Below are 14,542 nucleotides of genomic sequence, written 5' to 3'. Positions count from 1 at the left end.
TTTTTTTTTTTTTTTTTTTTTTTGAGATGGAGTCTCGCTCTGTTGCCTAGGCTGGAGTGCAGTGGCGCGATCTCAGCTCACTGCAACCTCCGCCCCTCCAGGTTTAAGCAATTCTCTGCCTCAGCCTCCAGACTAGATGGGATTACAGGTGCATGCCACCACGCCTGGCCAATTGTTTTGTATTTTTAGTAGAGACGGGGTTTCACCAGCTTGGCCAGGCTGGTCTTGATCTCCTGACCTCGTGATTCACCCGCCTCGGCCTCCCAAAGTGCTGGGATTACAGGCATGAGCCACCGCGCCCAGCCAAAAAGTTATCACTTTTAATCAAATTTTTCTCAACATATTTGAGAATAAAAGCATGTGCTATTAATAATTATAATAAGGTAACAGGCATGAACGGGGACTGTTCCATCCAAACTAGAACATATGTTTCCCCTACATATATATATAAAATAGAGACCTGAGTTCTAATGTCAGATTCAGCATTAACTTGCTAAGCTTTCAGCTATACATATGGGGTGAAGTAGATAATTTTTTTTTTTTTTTTTTTGAGATGGAGTCTCGCTCTGTCACCCAGGCTGGAGTGCAGTGGCATAATCTCGGTTCACTGCAACCTCTGCCTTCCAGGTTCAAGTGATTCCCCCGTCTCAGCCTCCCAACTGGGACTACAGGTACGCGCCACCATGCCTGGCTAATTTTTGTACTTTTAGTAGATATGGGGTTTCACCATGTTGGCCAGGCTAGTCTCAAACTCACCCCGCGCCCAGTTGCAAGTCTTGTTAAAACAAATGACAACTTCCCTAAGTGGAGAGAGGCAAGTAGGTGCTGCCCACTGTTTTTTGACTCCAATGACTGCAATGATTCCCAGAAACTTGACTCCAGTGGTCAGGTGGTGTCCACCTAGTTCAGATAACTATCTATAACCAGAAATACCTGGAGGAGTTCTTTGAGAGTTCAGGAAGGCTTCTCTTGAAGGATTTGGTGAACAGTAAATCCTGTCAGTGAATGTTGTTATCCTGTCCCACCTGCCTCTGTAGCTATTGCTGTATCTCCCTAACCTTCATAGTGAAACTTCTTGGAAGTTGTCTATACTCAGTACTTCCACTTGTTTACCTCCCATTCTCTCCTCAAACCACTGGCATTTGACTTCTGCGGCCTTTACTCTGCTTTAAAACCTCTGTCAAAATCACGAACGACCTCCTAGTTGCTAAATCTAATGTACATTTTCAGTCTTCCTCTGATTTGAGCTCTTTGGAATATTTAGCACTGTTGACTTTCTTAAAAATCCTCTTGGCCTCTTTGGCATCACCCCTGCTGGATTTTCTTCTATGTTCTTAGCTGCTGCTTCTCAGTTGCCCTTGAATAGACCTCATCCCGTGCGTATCCCTTAAATGTCGGTGTTCCTTAGGGTTCTGTCCTGAGCTCTTGACTCTTCTCATGCTATATGCTATCCCTGAACCATAATGCCCATTACTGGGACTTTAATTATTGCCTGGTAATTGACTTCCAAACCTCATCTTTCTTTCCTGAGCTCCAGATCTATTATTCCAGGTGTGCATTTCCATGAGTTTTGCAAATGTATATAATCAAGATTTAGTTCTACCACTCCTCCAACCCTCTTGCCAAATCCCTTGTGCTACCTCTTTATAGTCATACCCTCCCATTTCCTACCCCCAGGCAAACACTGATGTTTTCTCTTCCTACAGTTTCGTCTTTTCCAGAATGTCATATAAACAGAAATTACACAGGCCATGCGAGGTGGCTCATGCCTGTAATCCCAGTGGATGGTGGATCACTTGAGGTCAGGAGGTTGAGACCAGCCTGGCCAACATAGTGAAAGCCCGTCTCTACCAAAAAATACAAAAATTAGCCAGGCGTGATGGCATGTGCCTGTAGTCCCAGCAACTTGGGAGGTTGAGGTGGGAGAATCGCTTGAACCTGGGAGGTGGAGGTTGCAGTGAGCCGAGATCCAGCCACTGCACTGCAGCCTGGGCAAGACCGTGAGACTCGGCTGGGCGTGGTGGCTCACGCCTATAATCCCAGCATTTTGGGAGGCTGAGGCAGGTGGATCACCTGAGGTCAGGAGTTCGAGCCTACCCTGGCCATCATGGTGAAACCCCATCTCTACCAAAAACACAAAAAATTAGCCGGGTGTGGTGGCGGGCGCCTGTAGTCCCAGCTACTCAGGAGGCCGAGGCAGGATAATTGATTGAAGCTGGGAGGTGGATGTTGCAGTGAGACGAGATTGTGCCATTGTACTCCATCCTGGGGAACAAGAGCAAGACTCCATCTCAAAAAAAAAAAAAAAAACCATGAAAATAAATAGAAATATACAGTATATTGTCTTTCACTTAGTGTAATGCATTTCAAATTATCCATGTTGTTGTATACATTCATAATTTTTTCATTTTTAGTGCCATTGTATGGATGTATCACAGATTATCCACTCCCCAATTGTGGGATATTTACGTTGTTTCCAATTTTTGGTAATTATTAATAAAGCTGCTATATACATTCACGTATAGGTTTTTATGTGAACATCGGTTTTAATTTCACTTGAATAAACAACTAGGATTATTTGGATTGGGGTATATGGTTAAGTTGGGATTCTTGGGTATATGGTTAAGTATATGTTTCCAATTAAGTTTCTTGAAATTATCAGGCCGGGTGCAGTGGCTCACACCTGTAATTCCAGCACTTTGGGAGGCCGAGGTGAGTAGATCACCTCAGGTCGGGAGTTCAAGATCAGCCTGAACAACATGGAGAAACCCTGTCTCTACTAAAAATATAAAATTAGCTGGCGTGGTGGTGCATGCCTGTAATGCCAGCTACTTGGTAGGCTGAGGCAGGAGAATCGCTTAAACCCAGGAGGCGGAGGTTGCAGTGAGCCGAGATTGCACCACTGCACTCCAGCCTGGGCAACAAGAGTGAAACTCTGTCTAAAAAAAGAAAAAAACAGGCTGGGTGTGGTGTGGTGGCTTATGCCTGTAATTCCAGCACTCTGGGAGGCTGAGGTGGGCAGCTACTTGGGAGAGAGGCTGAGACAGGAGAATCGCTTGAACCTGGAAGGCGGAGGTTGCAGTGAGCCGAGATCTCACCACTGCACTCCAGCCTGGGCGACAGAGTGAGACTCCATCTCAAAAAAAAAAGAAAAGAAAAGAAAAGAAATTATAATTAGTGGCACACAGATTTAAATATATTTGATCCATTTCTATTGCCCTTATTTATGCTCAAATTGTCCCACTTTTGACCAGTGAAGGCCTCTTCAAGTTGACATCCAAGTTCTTTTAACGAAAATCTTGTAGTGTGATGGTTTCTTTGCTGTCTTATATGACAAGATGTTCCAGGCATGTGATGTATATTTCTTGTCCCAACTTGTATTCAGTTTTAACACACTATTGCTGGTGATTGTAGAAAAGACAAGGTATCTGGAAAATGTTATAGCATGACCCATGTGTCCCTAATTCTGTATGATGTTGATCTTTAATTCGAATTTGTTGTATAATTAACAAACACATCAAGTTCTAGATTCTGTTGTGAAAACATCCTCTTGTGTAAAACTAGATATGCATTAGTGTGGGAGTGATAAGAGCCCAGGGAAAAAGGTGGGGAAGAAAAGAATCAAATTAGACATTGGAGCAATGAACCTCCAGATTTTCATGTGTGAATGAGGCATGGGGTGGTGTTGAGAGTCTTGGGGAGGGAATGGTGGCGATATGATGCTTTCCCTTATAATGTTAAGCAAAGAGTTTGGTGCAGCTCCAAAAGTGTGGTCTTCTGCTTCTGGCCACAAGCATCTGAATTCTCTGAGGAGCTCTTCTTTTCTTTTCTTTCTTTTTTTTTTTTTTTTAAGACAGGGTCTCACTCTGTTGCCCAGGCTGAAGTGCAGTGGCACGATCTTGGCTCACTGCAACCTCCGCCTCCTGGGCTAAAGTTATCCTCCTGCCTCAGCCCCCCAAGTAGCTGGGACTACAGGTGTGAGCTCCCACACCCAGGTAATCTGAAGAGCTTTTTAAAATACAGATCCCAGGCTTGTACCCTAGACTAGGTGAATCAGAGTCTCTGGGAGAAAGGCCTGAAGTGGTAGGAGCCTAATCTACTGAGGTTTTATTAAAGCCTAACCTTGCTGGGGAAAGAAAAATACCAAACTTTAGCCTCTTTAGCCATCCTGTCCCACCTAAGGTGAAGAGAAAACTAAGAAACCCTGGTAAAGTTAATATATATGCTTCTGTGTAAGTGGAAAGAATGACAACAATGATAGCAGGGACGAGAGGGAAGAATTAGGAATATTTTGTTATTATAAGGTACTTGCAATGTCCATGAGGTAGTATAGTGTTATCTGAAAGTGTAATTGGATTATTTGAAAATGTAAATTGCATATTTGCAAATTCTTGGGCAACCACTAAAACAAAACAAAACAAAGACAAAAGAATAACTGGTATGTTAATAAAGGTGAGAAAACAGAATCATATAAAATTCTCAATTAAAAACCCAAAAGGTGTCCGGGTGTGGTGGCTCACACCTGTAATCCCAGCAATTTGGGAGGCTGAGGCAGGTGGATCATCTGAGGTCAGGAGTTCAAGATCAGCCTGGACAACATGGTGAATCCCCATCTCTATGAAAAACACAAAAATTAGCCGGTGTGGTGGCGCATTCCCGTAGTCCCAGCTACTCGGGAGGCTGAGGCAGGAGAATCGCTTGAACCAGGGAGGCAGAGGTTGCAGTGAGCCAAGATGGCACCACTGCACTCCAGCCTGGGGGACAAGAGCAAGACTCCATCACACACACACACACACACACACACACACACACACACACCCCAAAGGCAGAAAATGTGTAGAAAACAAATATAGATAAAAAATAAGGCTAACAAATAGAAAATAGTAACAAGGCCAGGTGCCATGGCTCACACCGCAAATCCAATACTTTCGGAGGCTGAGGCAGGAGGATCACTTAACACCAAGAATTGAAGAGCAGCCTGGACAACATAGTGAGACTCTGTCGCTACAAAACAAACAAACAAATAAAAAAGCTTAGCAGGCAGGGCGGAGTGGCTCACGCCTGTAATCCCAGCACTTTGGGAGGCTGAGGCGGGCAGATAATGAGGTCAGGAGATCGAGACCATCCTGGCTAACACGGTGAAACCCCGTCTCTACTAAAAATATAAAAAAATTAGCCGGGCATGATGTTGGGTGCCTATAGTCCCAGCTACTCTGGGGGCTGAGGCAGGAGACTGGTGTGAACTTGGGAGGCAGAGCTTGCAGTGAGATGGGGTTCCACTCTATAGAGATGGCATCACTGCACTCTAGCCTGGGTGACAGAGCAAGACTCTGTTTCAAAAAAAAAAAAAAAAGCTTAGTCAAGTGTGGAGGTGGGCACCTATAGTACCACTACTTGGGAAGTGGGAGGATCGCTTAAGCCCAGGATTTTAAGGCTGCAGTGAGCCACGATCATACCATTGCACTCTAGCCTGGGTGACAGAGTGAGACTTCAACTCAAAAAGAAAAAAAAAAAGGCCAGGTGTGGTGGTTCACACCTGTAATCCCAGCACTTTGGGAGGCCAAGACTGGTGGATCACTTGAGGTCAGGAGTTCAAGACTACTCTGGCCAATATGGTGAAACCCTATTTCTACTAAAAATACAAAAATTAGCCAGGTTTGGTGGCATGAGCATGTAATCTCAGCTACTTGGGAGGCTGAGGCAGGAGAATCACTTGAATTCAGGAGGTAGCAGTTGCTGTGAGCTGAGATCATGCCATTGCACTCCAGCCTTGGCAACAGAGCAAAACTGTGTCTCAAAAAACAAACAAACAAACAAGAATGACAAAAAAAGAAAGAAAACAGTAACAAATATAGTAGACATTAATTCAACTATATCATTAATCACTTTAAGCGTCAGTGGTCTAAATACACCAATCAAAAGACAGAGGTTCTCAGTATGAACGAAAAACAAGACCCAACTATATGTTGTCTACAAGAAACACATTTTAAATATAAAGACATATATAGATTAAAAGTAAAGTGATGGAGAAGGATATATCATAGATAATACTTATCAAAAGAAAGCAGGAGTAGGTATACTAACGTCAGAAAGAGCAGATTTGAGAAACAAAAGGTAGGCTGGGCACGGTGGCTCACACCTGTAATCCCAGCATTTTGGGAGGCTGAGGCAGGCAGGTCACCTGAGGTGGGGAGTTCAAGACCAGCCTGACCAACATGGAGAAACCCCATCTCTACTAAAAATACAAAATTAGCTGGGTGTGGTGGTGCATGTCTGTAATCCCAGGTACTCGGGAGGCTGAGGCAGGAGAATCGCTTGAACCCAGGAGGCAGAGGTTGTGGTGAGCCGAGATCGTGCCATTGCACTCCAGCCTGGGGAACAAGAGTGAAACTCTGTCTCAAAAAAAAAAAAGTTATCAGGGTATAAATCTACACAGCAAAACATATACAAGAGCTATATGAGTAATACTACAAAACTCTGATCAAAGATATCAAAGAATTATATAAATTGAGAAATATTTCACGTTCACAGATAGGAAGACAATACAGTTAAAACATCTGTTCTTCCAAACCTGATCTATAGATTCAATGCAATCCCAATCCAAGTATCAGCATGTTATTTTTGTGGATGTCGACAAACTGATTGTAAAATTGATATGGAGAGACAAAAGACCCAGAAGAGCCAACTCACTATTAAAGGAGAACAAAGTTGGAGGACTGATACTAGCCAAATTCAAGACTTACTATAAACTACAGTAATAACGACAATGTGGTACTGGTGAAAGAATAAACAATCCAGAAGTAGACTCATAAATATAGTCAACTGATCTTTGACAGAGGAGTTAAAGCAATACAATGGAGCAAAGATAGGTTTTTCAACAAATTATGCTGAATAACTGAACTTTCACACACATAAAAAATGTATCAGGCCGGGCGTGGTGGCTCATGCCTGTAATTCCAGCACTTTGGAAGGCCAAGGCGGGTGGATCACTTGAGGTCAGGAATTTGAGACCAGCCTGGCCAACACGGTGAAACCCTGTCTCTACTAAAATACAAAAATTAGCCAGGCATGGTGGCGGGTGCCTGTAATCCCAGCTTCTCAGGAGACTGAGACAGGAGAACCGCTTGAACCCAGGAGACGGACGTTGCAGTGAGCTAGGATTGTGCCACTGTACTCCAGCCTCTGTGACAGAGTGAGACTCTCAAAAAAAAAAAAATTATCTAGACAAAGACATTGCACCCTTCATAAAAATTAACATGGATTGTAAACCTAAATTGAAAATGAACACTATAAAGCTCCTGGAAGACAACATAGGAGAAAACCTAACTGATCTTGCGAATGGCAATGACTTTTTAGGGCAATATCAATAGCATAATCTGTGAAAAATATAATTGATAAGCTGGACTTCATTAAAATTTAAAACTTCTGCTCTTCAAAAGCATGAGAAGACAAGCCACAGACTAGGAGAAAATATTATAAAAGACATATCTGATAAAGGACTGTTATCTACAATATACCTAGAACTCTTAAATCACAACAGGAAAATAACACAATGTAAAAATGGGCAAAATACCTGAACAAACACTTCATCAAAGAAGATATACACATGGCAAGTAAGTATATGAAAAGATGTTCAATATCATATGTCATTAGGGCATTGCATGTAAAACAATAAGATACTACTACACACTTATTTGAACGGCCAAAATTCAAAATACTGACACCACAAAATGCTGACAAGGATGTGGAGCACAGAAACCATCGTTCACTGCTGGTGGGAATGCAAAAAATGATGGAGCCACTTTGAAAATCCGTTCGGTAGTTTCTCACAAAACTAAATATACCATCCAATCCAGCAGTTGCATTCCTTGGGATTTACTCAGATGAATTGAAAACTCATGTCTACACAAAAATCTGCACATGATGTATAGCGGCTTTATTCATAATTGCCCAAACTTAGAAGCCACCAAGATGTCTTTTAGCAGGTGAATGGATAAGTCGCAGCACATCCAGATGATGGAATATTATTATTCAGCACAAAAAAGAAATGAGCTATCAAGCTATGAAAAGACATGGAATAACTTCAAAAGCATATTACTAAGTGAAAGAAGCCGATGTGAAAAGGCTGCATACTGTATGATTCCAACTATATGCGATTCTGGAAAAGGCAAAACTATGGAGACAGTAAAAGTAGCAGTGGTTGCCAGTGGTCAGGGGACTGAGAAGGATGAATAGGCAGAGGACGGAGGATTTTCAGGGCGGTGAAACTATCGTGTATGATACCATAATGGTGGATACATGTCATTATATATTTGTCAAAACCCATAGAATGTGCAACACCGAGAGAAAATGCTATTGTAAACTATGGACTCTGGGTGATAATGATGTGTCAAAGTAGGGTCATCAATTGTTACCAAATGTACCACTGTAGCACAAGATGTCCATAAGGGGACAAGTTGTGTGTGTATGTGCCTATGTGTACAGGGGATATATGGGAACTCTCTACTTTCTGTTCAATTTTGCCCTGAACCAAAAACTGCTCTAGAAGTGTTCGTTAATAACAGTAAAAGACAAAGACCCTTCTGACCTAGGGAATCTCTGGTGATGGAGGGGGAGGACGAAGTAGTCCCCTAGAAAGCGGAAATTTTACAAAGTTCTTCAACTGATTTTGTAGAGCTAGGTTTGGAACTGCTACCCTACTTTATGCTACTCGCCTAAGTAGTGGTTCCCAAACCAGGTGTCAGGCTTCAAGGCTGTGCAATATTCCTCATTACACTGTCCTGGCCCCAAACACATGCTTTCCCCTCTCCCCATAAATCAAGACTCTAAAATGCAAAAGGTAGAAGAGCAGCACTTTCCCGTGTACTGAATATGGCGGAAGGGAGAGCAGTCAAGCATGGACTGGCTATTCTAAGCCCCAAATGGGCTGAAGCTGATAACGCTTTGAAGATCGACCACGGCAGGAATATCTTGTTTTCTTTAATCCATCAGGGGGTTGTTCCACTTATTGAGTCCCACAGCTGCGGTAGAGCACGGAGGGGGCCTCCCTGAAAGTCCTCCGCTCCAGCTCTGCGATTGGCGCTGGGGGAACAGGAGGGGAAGCGGGCGCTTTGCATCGAGCCTGCAACGTGGGGCCCGGGCATCGAGGCCGGGGAGTCGTGGGTAGAGCCCCGATTTCAGCCAAGATGGCATAGGACGTAAGTAAGCGTGGAAAGCAAAATGGCTACCCAAGCGCAAGTCTGTAAGGCCGAAGGGACGTTCTTCCAACCTCTTAAATTTCCCGGGTGCCACGCCCCTCAGTTGCTTGCCCTGGATTCCACGGTGTCGCGCCGGAAGTGACCTCACGGCGGTGGCGTGGAGTCGTGGGGGCGCTTCCGGCGGCGGCGGCGGCGGCGGCGGCGGTGACGGCCGAAGCTGTGGGGGTGGGCGTGGGCGTGGAGAGAGTTCTTCTGTGGGTCGTCTGGTGTTGCGTGGTCGGCTTGGTGTGGTGTGCAGAGGAGCTCCAGGCCCGTCGGGGCGGAGGTGGGAGCGAAGGGAGGAGGCTGCTGGTTTGTGGACGCTCGTGGGAGGGGGATGCCGGGCTTGCTTTAGGCTTCGGAGTTCCAGGCCTCATAGACCTTTATAGAGGCAGGCAGGCAAGAGCTGGGGGCTTCATCGGGTTCGTAGGGGGGCCGGGTACTATGGGCGGCCCCAGGAGTTTGGTTTGAGGTGGGAGGCTGAGGACTGCAGGATTCTAAATAGTATGGGGATTGTGTGAGGAGTGAGGCATTGGCTGCTTGGGCCCTTAGTCCAGCCTTGTTGGTGGCTGCTGCAGTTCATTGGCTCACTCATTTCTTCGTGCCTCAGTTTCCCTTTGCATAATGAGATACGGTGGCAGAGAAGAACGCCAGTGCCACATCCCTGACTAATAGCTTGAGGACAGAGGTGAACTGGAGGGTAGAAAAAGAGGATGCCTGAGAAATTTATACTTACCAGGTCACATCTTCTGAATCCCAGGAAGTTATCCCTGGATTCATTTCTGCCTTTGGTGCAAGTCTATGGTTCTTATCAGTACTCTTTGTGTGATATTGATTGTATTTATCAATACTTGACTTGTTGAGTGGTTAAAGTGTTTTGGTTTGTGGGAGGCATAGCCCTTGTTGGCTTGGTCAGTTGATTTTCAATTAATCTCCCGATAGCAATTGCTTCGCCTAACTCTGCAATCGGGATATTAGTTGAAAATCAACTGACCAAGGCAACAGTCTTCTCCTGTGGTTACAGATGAGGAACTCGCGACCCAGAATGGTTTTTCTTCTCTTCCCTAGCCACAGACCAAACCGATTTCAGTCTGCTGTCTTAAATACAGGTTTTCACCCCACCAAAACAGAAATGGTTGTCTCCAAGCAGTTTAGTATTTCAACTGGACACCCAGATGGATCCTAATCTTTTTTTTTTTTTTTTTTTAATGAATGGCAGATTAGGTGTACTGAGCACAAAATCCTCTTAGCTGGTTTCTCTGTATAATGTAAAATGATTGTAAAACATGACTTTTGTTTATTACCAAATTCTTGGTAGAGCCTCCTTGGCATAGGGTTATGGGGCTAGAAAAGTGTCTCAAAATTTTTGACCTGTGACCTACAGTTAGATATATTTTACATCATGACATTACTCATTGTGCCCCTGCACACTCAGTGTCTACACACACACACACAACCCCACCCACCAATGAAAAGTTTACTTACCCTTTCTACAGAAGATGCATTCTAAAAAAAAATGGGTTGCAACGCGCTAAATTGTGTCTGACCCCTAATGGGTGGTGAAGTATAGTTTGAAAAATGTTAAGGGCGGGCACTGTGGCTCACACCAGTAATCCCAGCACTTTGGGAGACTGAGGCGGGTGGATCACCTGAGGTCAGGAGTTGGAGACCAGTCTGGCCAACATGGTGAAACCCTGTCTCTACTAAAAATGTAAAACTTAGATGAGTGTGGTGGTGCGTACCTGTAATCCCAGCTACTTGGGAGGCTGAGGCAGGAGAAACTCTTGAACCCGGGAGGCAAGAGGTTGCAGTGAGCCAAGATAGTGCTATTGCACTCCAGCCTGGGCAACAAGAGCTAAACTCTGTCTCAAAAAAAGAAAAGAAGAAAAATGTTAGACTAGGGCCGAGTGCAGTGGTGGGAGGATTGCTTAAGGCCAGCCTGGGCTCTGTCTCTAAGAAAAACAATATTAGAAAATGCTTAAAATCCTTGCCGTTTGTGAGATTCTGTAATTAATACAAAATGGAAGATGTATCATTTTTCTTTTCTTATCCAGAGAAGGGCTTACTAGAGTTCTCCTATATTCAGCCAGAACAGCAGGACAGGACATCCAAATTGTGTCTCAAAGGAGTGTAGTGACCGTAATGATAGTGTGTCAGAATTTTAGCAAGGCATTTATGAAGTCTTTTTTTTTTTTTTTGAGATGGAGTCTCATTCCATTGCCCAGGTTGAACAGAGTACAGTGGCGCAATCTCTGCTCACTGTAACCTCTGCCTCCTAGGTTCAAGCGATTCTTCTGCCTCAGCCTCCCAAGTACCTGGGATTACAGGCATACGCCACCACGCCTGGCTAATTTTTGTATTTTTAGTAGAGATGGGGATTCACCATGTTGGCCAGGCTGGTCTCGAACTCCTGACCTCGTGATCCACCCACCTCAGCCTCCCAAAGTGCTGGGGTTACAGGTGTGAGCCGCTGCGCCTGGTCTTACTAAGTCTTATGATAACCGAGTGGGTGAGATGGAGGAATTTGCCAGATTGTGGTAGAATTAGGTGGAGTCATGAGTTTGAGCATCTGTGTATGGAGGTTTGATTTGGGAGCACTACTTGCAGCTGGAATTCTGGTGATCTGAACTGGGGTTTCATCACTTTATACAATTCATGTATTTGAAACCTTATCTGGAAGGTTTGCTTATTGGATTTGGTGCCTTTATGAAGTAAAGAAAGAGTCATTTGGTTGATGATTGCCAGAATGGGAAAAGATCTCAATATATTTACTCAGTGCTGTTTAATGAAATGGAAGAAGCTTGTATAAATGTTGAGAAATTGTGCGTGGGTCCAAAAAAAAAATCAACTATACCTATTGGGGGAGGGTGGAGATGTAACCTCACAGGAGTTCCTATAATAAAAAGATTTGATGTTTTAATCACCAGTCAGTGGTGTGGTTAAGAAGGCTGTGAGAAGAACTGATGTGACCTGCATTAGTATATTGTATTAGGAAAATACAAAATGTAGAATGAGAAAGGTTGCATCACTGGTAGGCTTGTACCTGGAATATTAGGTTTGGATCTAGATGTGCTAAGAGTAAATTTATGGGCAGAAGTCAAAAGTCTGAAGATATGGTGGTGTTGCTTTAGCATGAGTGAGTGTTTTTCTCCTTGTCATTTCAGACTTTCAGGTATAGGCTGGGTCATTGGTCTTAAAACTTCTTGAGAATGTCTAAAAGACTGGGGAATCTGTTAGATCTTATATACTTCTAAGTTGGCACCTGAAACTTTTCATCGTAGATTTAAATAGTGTTAGTATTTAATTTTAAATAGTTTAGGATGTAATTTCTGGCAAGTAAATATTGACTTCTTAAAAATAAATATAAAATTACCTAAATACAATATCAATTTGATGTTTTAAAAACATACAACTAAACTTTTGAAACACTAAGAAATATATAACATAGCTTGTTACATTACTTGATTTTCAGACTTTAAGCCTATCTTGCATTTGTGAAATGAACCCCACTTAGTCATGTATCTACTACTTTTTACATGTAGATGGATTCAATTTGCTAACATTTAGTTAAGAATTTTTGTGACTATGTTCATGATGGATTTTGGTCTGAGGTTTCCTTTTTTTTATGTCATCTTTGGCCTTAGTAGCAGAGTAATTATGACCTCATAAAATGAATTGAGAAGTGTTCCTTCCTCCTCTGTTTTCTGAAAGAGTTTGTGTAGGATTGGTATTATTTCTTACGTGTTTCATAGAATTTACCAGTGAAGTCCTATGGGCCTGGGTTTTTCTCTCTGGGAAGATTTTACTAATTCAATTTCATAATACAGTTAGTTGAGTTAGTTTTGGTCATTTTATCATTTTGGGAGTTTGTCCATTACGTATTTTCCTTTTCTTTTGAAATTGTATCCATTCCACTTTTCCCACAGAATTTTATCCTAAAGCAAAAGTCAACTTGCTGCGAAAGGCCAGATGAAAGGCTTTATGAGCCAAGTGGTTTCTGTGATTACTGCTCAACTCTCACTGTAGTGAGAAAACAGCCATAGACAATAATGTGGCTGGGCACAGTGGCTCACGCCTGTAATCCCAGCGCTTTGGGAGGCCAAGGCAGGTGGATCTCAGGGTCAGGAGATCGAGACCATCCTGGCTAATATGGTGAAACCCCGTCTCTACTAAAAAATACAAAAAAAATTAGCCAGGCGTGGTGACAGGTGCCTGTAGTCCCAGCTACTCAGGAGGCTGAGGCAGGAGAATAGCGTGCACCCGGGAGGCGGAGCTTGCAATGAGCTGAGATCGCGCCACTGCACTCCAGTCTGGTTGACAGAGCGAGACTTCATCTCAAAAAAGAAAAAAAAAAAAAGCCAGGTGTGGTGGTGGGCGCCTGTAGTCCCAGCTATTCGGGAGGCTGAGGCTAGACCCAGTCTCTACTAAAAATACAAAAGTTAGCTGGGAGTGGTGGCAGGCACCTGTAGTCCCAGCTACTTGGGAGGCTGAGGCAGGAGAATTGCTTGAACCTGGGAGGTGGAGGTTGCAGTGAGCCGAGATCGCTCCACTGCACTCCAGCCTGGGTGATATAGCAAGACTACATCTCAAAAAAAAACCACCCAAAAACAGAAAACAGCCGTAGATAATGCGCAAGTATTTGTGTGTAGTTGTGTTCCAATAAAACTTTATTGGTAGCAGACCAGCTCTGGCTTAGGGCTGTAGTTTTCCTACCCATCCTAAAGTAGTAAATTTTATGCTTGAAAATTTAAAATTGATCATCTAGTTATCCACACAAATCAGGATTATAAGAGTAGTGTGGAAATCGATTCCCTTGCTTGCATATCTTTATGTACCCCCTAGGGATATGTGTATTCCAGTTTAAAGACCAGGACTTGATTTCCAAGATGTTGTAGAGGGAATTCATGTATTTTTGTCATTTTGTTTGGGTGAGAAGTGAGGTGGCCCTCACAGTATAATTTTCCAGGGCCGTAACTTAAGTTTCCTATGTGAGCGGTATTCTTTCTGGCAAAAGGAGACATTTAAACTAATTTTTTTTATGTGGTAGACACTATATGGATTATCTCATTTAATCTTAAAATAATCCATATGGTATCTTAATCTTAAAATAATTCATATAGTGGTTCTATGAGATAGGGGTATAATTGGCATAATTCCCTACAGATGATGCAGTTGAGACTCAGAGTAGGTAATTTGCCCAGGTCATAGTGCTGGTTAGTAAGGAAGTACAGAAGTGAACCGGGGCGGCCAGGGTGCGGTGGCTCACGCCTATAATCCCAACACTTTGGGAGGCTGAGGCGGGCNGG

General features: G+C 43.4%; 1 protein-coding gene across 1 annotated transcript in view; it reads left to right on the top strand.

The window, feature by feature from the left end:
• Positions 1 to 9,341: 9,341 nt before the first annotated feature.
• The window catches only part of EDC3 (enhancer of mRNA decapping 3), a 63,524-nt gene continuing 58,323 nt past the window's right edge, over positions 9,342 to 14,542 (top strand). Inside the window, exon 1 of the mRNA XM_017874941.1 lies at positions 9,342 to 9,522. The gene's annotated coding sequence lies outside the window, so the exon portion shown is untranslated. The remainder of the gene's footprint in view (positions 9,523 to 14,542) is intronic.

This window comes from Rhinopithecus bieti, unplaced genomic scaffold (genome assembly GCF_001698545.2).
Source record: "Rhinopithecus bieti isolate Rb0 unplaced genomic scaffold, ASM169854v2 scaffold_9693, whole genome shotgun sequence".
Taxonomy (NCBI): Eukaryota; Metazoa; Chordata; class Mammalia; order Primates; family Cercopithecidae; genus Rhinopithecus; species Rhinopithecus bieti.
The sequence above is the reverse complement of the archived record's forward strand: the minus strand, read 5'-3'. Positions and strand labels throughout refer to the sequence as shown.